We start from the raw sequence: 6,059 nt of genomic DNA, 5'->3' as shown, positions 1-6,059 counted from the left end.
TTTCGGACCCTAGGCGACCGTGCCAGCCCGGGTCTGGCCGCCGCCAGTCCTGGGCTTGGGCCTGGGACCCCTGGGACGGGGGGCCAGTTACTTTCCCAGGCTGCCGTCGCGGGGACTGAGAGAGGAAAAAAGAACCGATTTCAAATCCTCTTCTCTGACGAGTCAGGCAAATGTGGACGAAAGATGACCTCCGCGCTGAGGGGAAGGACTTGACCCCACAACAAAACCTCCCCTTTCTAGAACCCCTAAGAGCCTCTCTCTCCCGGGGTGGGGGGCGCGGTCCCAAAGGCCTTGCACCTTCCTGGCCGTCCCACGGGTGGTGTGCTGTGTCTCTGGGACCTTCCCGTGTCACCCGGGCATATTCATCGTCCCTGGACTGCGGGACTTGGAGCCCGCGTCGATTCTCTCTAGCTGATTGGAAAGTTTCTTGGACCTGACTTAGAACCTGGCTCAACAAGTTTGGGTTTTGTTGGTGGGTTTGTTGGTTTTGTTCTTTTCAGCGAATTTTAAGCAACTTAAATTAGGGCGTTTTTAACCTATTCGTGTCTATCTTTAACCTCTCTGGCTTTTTCCAGCGGTCAAAATAGTTTGGTGAAAACCCAGTTCTTCAGAAAGCCGAACGCACGCCGAGGTCGCGCCTGTAGCTCGAAGAGTCTCCGGCGAGAGGTGCTGTGCACCCTTTAAAGGAAGCCCAGGTTCAGGCCCGGGGAGCCTGGCTTCCCCCTCTTAGGCGTGTGCGAGCTGGAGGGACCTGGGACCCGGCTGACGGGGCCAGGCCCACCCGAGGAAGGACCGGGCCGGTGCCAGGGCCTAGATGGGGCGCGAAGAGTTGCCAACTTAGTTGCCAAACTACCAAACAACTAGGTAGTTTGGAGGGAGTTGGGAAGGGAGGCAAAGCTGCTAGCGTGCTTAAGCGCGAAGCCAAGGCGCCGTGCAGGGTGGCCTGGAAGGGGACAGCACAGTTTGGAAGTGCAGCAGCCCAGGCCTTCGGCGTGAGAGCCCCTGGAGTCCGCTCAGAGGCCTGGGGCAGGGACCGGGGTGGGGGGAGGGGAGGACAGGAGTAGGGACTCGAGGAATCCGGGAGCGGCCAGGAGCTAGAATTTGCCTCTGGAGTGTGACCCCTGGGGGTCCGAACTCAGCTTAGTCGGTTTACGTTGACTGACTTGTCTGAACCTCAGTTTGCTCACTTGTAAAATGGGGAATGTGTTGAGACCTCGCGAGGAAAGCGGACGCAAAGCGCTTGGCAAGGCGCGCATGCGGTGCGCCAGAGGCTGCCGAGCCCGCCCAAGGCCGCCCTGCCCCGGCCCGCACCCTCACGGCGCCCGAGACCGGTTCTCTTCTAGAAGGTGTCTACGCCATCGCTCCTTCCTCAGGCGCAGCGCCGCCGGACGTGGCGGCCAACGGCTCCTCCTGCGCCTCCCCACTGACAGCCCTGGTCTGCCCGAGCGTGCGCCCTCGCCCTTGCTCGCGTACCGGCTTCGCCAAGGGGGGCCTTTGTCCACCTCGACCTCCTCGGTGGCTGGAACCAGCCCGATTCTGCCGCCTCCAGGAGGGAGGAGCCCGGGGGGTGGGGCGAGAAGCGGGACACCTCCCAGCTTCATCCAGCGCCCAGGCTCTGATCAGCCTCCCCAAGGTGCCAGCTGCGCCCAGTGCCAAGACAGGCCCACGGCCACTAACTGCTCTTGGCAACCGTCGAAGCGCCCAAGCAACCTCCGGTACGGGGCCTCAGGCCTCTTGCAAATCTGAGAAAATTTAGGCTCCTCCTTCCCTCCCCGCTCTGTCTCCTTTTCCCGGGTTAGCGGCGAGAGATCAGCGGGATCCCACAAAGCAGGTTCCGCCGCTAACAGATCCTGGGACTCGAAGCCCAGTCTGGAACTTTTCTGAGGGCGGGAGGACCTGGGGTCAGACTGCAGCGAGCTCCCAGTCAGGTAATGCTGCGCTCAGGTTCCCGGAGGCCCCTGGTGTCCCGCGAGAGGGGTGGAATCTGTTCCCAGCCGGTAATGCCCCGCTCCCGTTTCCATCACCCCCAGAATTGCACCGGGGCTAGCCTTTCCCTTAGGGCAAATGTCCTCCTGGAAGGGCATTCACTCCACCCTACAACCTCCAGGAATATTCCTGCCTTTTCACTCATCATGAAGTGCCAACCTCCCCCCAGAGTCCCCGTGGAGGCTCCTTAAGGGATTTGGAAATCGAGATTTGAGCAATGGGTTAACTCACACATTCACATCTGCGGTGATCCCCGCTTCGCCTGCCCCTGAGAGGAGGAGTCTGGATTATTGGGAGAGAATGAAAGCCCACCCACTGCTCCTCGCCCCCAGCTTCTCCTGCAGAAGCTCACCTTCCTGGCGTCTAGGCCTGAGAGAGCCTCAGTCAGTATGGGGTCTTCACTGGGTCCCTCAAAGGATGAACTGGTCCCTTCCAGGCTGACCAGCGAAGGAGAGGGCTGGACCACTCAGGGAGGGGGAAAGGATGAGGGGAATGGACAGGCGTCTTGCCGCTCCAGAATCTGAGGCCTTCACCTTGAGCGATTCCTCCCTCCAACTCACGAAAGCCCGCTCAAACTTCCAGCTGGACTCGACCAAAGGAATAAGGTTACCAGAAACTACAGAAGAAGCCAACCCTCTTACCATCGGTTCTGAGGGGGAAATGCGGAAGGGCCGCCTCGAGAGCCGACGTGCGCCCACCGCTGTACCTCCAGGCGCGCGCGTCCAGCGAGTTCGCGGAGCAGTGGGTTCAGAAGGCCCGAGGAGGGCAGCAAGCCTGGAGGCCCAGAGGCCAAGAGCCTAGAGGTGCCCTGGAGGCCGGAGGATCGCGGCTGCGCTCGGAACGGCCCCGCCGCGCGCGGCCCCGGTCCCTCCCGGCCCTGGGCGACAGGTGCAGCCGCAGCCTCCGCCGCCCGCTGGGCCGGGGCGGCCGCCGCGCGCTGGTGCGGAACCACTATCGGAACGAGTTTGCGCTTCTGTTTACAAAGCAATCCTTCTATCAAAAGAGGAACAAAATCACCACTTATCACACCCTGTCATAAAGTAATCTGCCCCGAAGGGAAACCCTGGCGAAGAAGCGCGCGGAGTGTGTGTGTGTGTTGGAGCGGGTGAGGGGCGCAATGGGGAGGCGGGGGGGCTCAAAGGAAAGGGGAACTCTCCCAACTCTTTTCCAGGGAAAACCGCTTGGACAAGCCGTGTCCCTCCAGGCCAGGGAAACAGAGGGTAGTCCGAGCGCTGGCGCGGGGATGTGACAGAGGAGTCCACGCTGGGAACTGACTCGGCCGGGCACCGGATCGCCCTCTTGACTCTGGAATCTGCATCGCCCCTCCTCCACTGTCTGCTTTTGGGGTGTCTTCCAAGACCCTCCCCAGTCCCCCTCTCCTCCTTACAAATAGACGGGCAGAGAAGGGAAGCGTGCCTTCTCAGAAACTTAAAGGTCTCTTTCTGTCTCTCTCCCCCAGGGGGTCTACACGGCCCAAAGGACAGTCTTCAGGAACTCCTAACTGTGGGGAGGGTTCTGCTCCCCTTAACCCCCATCCCCCCCCCCCACCCATGCACTTGTTCTTGGATGAGGGGAGGGTTAAGGACAGGGAGGGTTAACTGATCACTGATAACTCATGTCAGTCATGTCCAACTCTTTGGGACTCCATGGACAGTAGCCCCCCCAGGCTCCTCTGTCCATAGGATTCTCCAGGCAAGAATCCTGGAGTGGACTTCCATGTCAGGGGATTTTCCCAACTCAGGGATCAAAACCAGGTCTCTCACATTGCAGGCGGATTCCTTACTATCTGAGCCACCAGGGAAGCCCAAGTTAAGTATCCGCCAAATGGCCAGGAAAGGCAGAAGGTTTGGGAAGTTACAATCCCTGTGAGGACTCCATCTCTTGGTTTATTATCTCCATCCCTCTCTAGAATGAGGTGAGAAACACTTCAAGCAGCCAAACCCATTCATAGCAGGGTGGTGGTGCGGGGAGGGCAGGGTGGCCGTGGTGGTGGTGGGGGGGGCAGATTCCTCCGAGGTGCTGGTGCCTCTGCGTCTCTTGTTGCCCTCCAAAGGGTGAAGAGAACAAGCCAACCCTGACCCTTCAGCCTAGAAATCATCAACTCAGCACAATATGGCCAGAGTTTAGGTTTGTGCCTGAGCGATCTTGGACATCCAATGCCACTCCTCCTCACCCTGACTCTTCTAGCCAAAGGCGAGTGAGATTTTCCCCTGAAGGCAATATTAACGTGCAGGTCAGCGTTTGGCCTGTTCGGATGCAGTGCCTGCGGATCCAGCCTGGATTGGGGACTCTCACTCTCCATAAGTCCAGACTGAAAAGCCTGCAATCACTAACCCTACACTCTGGCTCCCTCCACCCTGAACCCCAGTGGCTAACGGGGCTTCCATATAGTACAGGCAGAATTACCAATGTTAAATTGTGATTTGCATCTTTAAGGTCTTAGGGAGAATTGTTTCATCCTTCATAATGAATGTTTGGTTGATGAAAGTGGACATTCAACACCTTGCTTGTGTCACTGGCAAAACATCTGTAAGGCAAAGGGTTTTCCTTTCCAAAGACTGGGAAGCTGGTCCCAAAGCCAGCAAAGTCAGCAAAAGCAGGATGAGAGAAGGTGCCTGTTTCCCTTTCCCCCACAAAAGTTGTCTGAGGCAATGGGTGATTTAAGATAGTGGTGTTAGAACTTTGCTGCATATTCGAATAACCTAAAGAGGTTTAAATCCTGATGCTCAGGTGGCCCTCAGATCAAGTGAATCAGAACTTTTGAGGGTAGGTGGTGGTGGTGGTGGTGGTGGTGTAGTTGCTCAGTTGTGTCCGACTCTCTGTGACCTCATAGACTATAGCCCACCAGGCTCCTCTGTCCATGGAATTCTCCAGGCAAGAATACTGGAGTGGGTTACCGTTTCCTTCTCCAGCAGATCTTCCCAACCCTGAGATCTTCCTAACCTACCTGTCCTGTATTGGCAGGTGGATACATTACCGCTGAGCCACCAGGGAAGTCCCTTCTGGGTGAAGGACTCAACCATAAGTAGTTTTTAAAGTATCCGGGGTGACTGCACTGTGCAACCAAATTTGGGAACCAGTGGCATAGACAGTGGCTGTCAAAGTGTGGTCCTAGGACCGGCAAGAGAGTATCACCTAGGAACTTACTAGAAATGCAAATTCTCAGGGGTCACTTTAGCTCCACAGAGAGCTCTGAGGGTCGGGCCCAACCAAGAGTACAACACCAACACTCCCAAGGATGCTAGTGCAGACTTAAACTTGAGACCCACTGACCTAGGGAAATGTGTGCCTCTATCTGAGATAGAGTTTGGAGGCTGACGTTCCCGTCCCCAGCCATTCTTCATCTTCCGCCTTGAGAAAAACTTGAGATCCCACCTGTACCTGTCCCGACCTTTGAGAAAACAGGACATGACCCGGTCCTAGGTGTGGTGAGGTGTGTGAATCTCTCAAGCAACTTGCATTAGACCTAACCAACTTAAGAACAAGTTCAACATCACCGCTCAGAAAGAGCTGACGAAGCTTAGCGCTCCCCCGCCTCTCTCGGCGGCGTCGACTGCTTTCTCGAGATACAGGCTTAGAAAGCACACCTGGGTTTTTCTTGGGGTCAGCTGTGTCTCTGAGCTCCAGGACTCCTCCTCTTTGCCAAGAACCACTTCTTCCCTCGTCCACCCCTTCCCTCCCCGCTTCCCAACTCCTCCAACCCTGCTTGGCGTGTCAGTTTCACTCGCTCGGGCCGCGTGCGTGTCTTCCGAATCTCAGGTCCGAAAAGCGCAAATCCTCCGGTCGCCCGCTTCTGCCTGCGTCTGGGGAGGGACACCTCCGCTCTCCGCTCCCTCCCACGCCTAGACTCGTCGGGTTGAGTTTGCACATCAAGGGCGCACCCATTCGCAGCGTCCTACGGCCTCCCCCAGCACCCCCGAGGGCAAGTTCGAGGTTGTTGGACCCAAAGTCCGGCCGGGCCGGCTAGGGAGAGGCTGCGGGGCGGTACTGGCTGCCAGCGAGCGCGCCCGGCCCTCGGGGCCTCACGCGCTGCGGTCCTCCGGGCCATGAAATCTTGAGCAGGGTGTGTGTCC

This window comes from Bos javanicus, chromosome 23 (assembly GCF_032452875.1).
Source record: "Bos javanicus breed banteng chromosome 23, ARS-OSU_banteng_1.0, whole genome shotgun sequence".
NCBI lineage: Eukaryota > Metazoa > Chordata > Mammalia > Artiodactyla > Bovidae > Bos > Bos javanicus.
Note: the sequence above shows the minus strand (reverse complement) of the source record.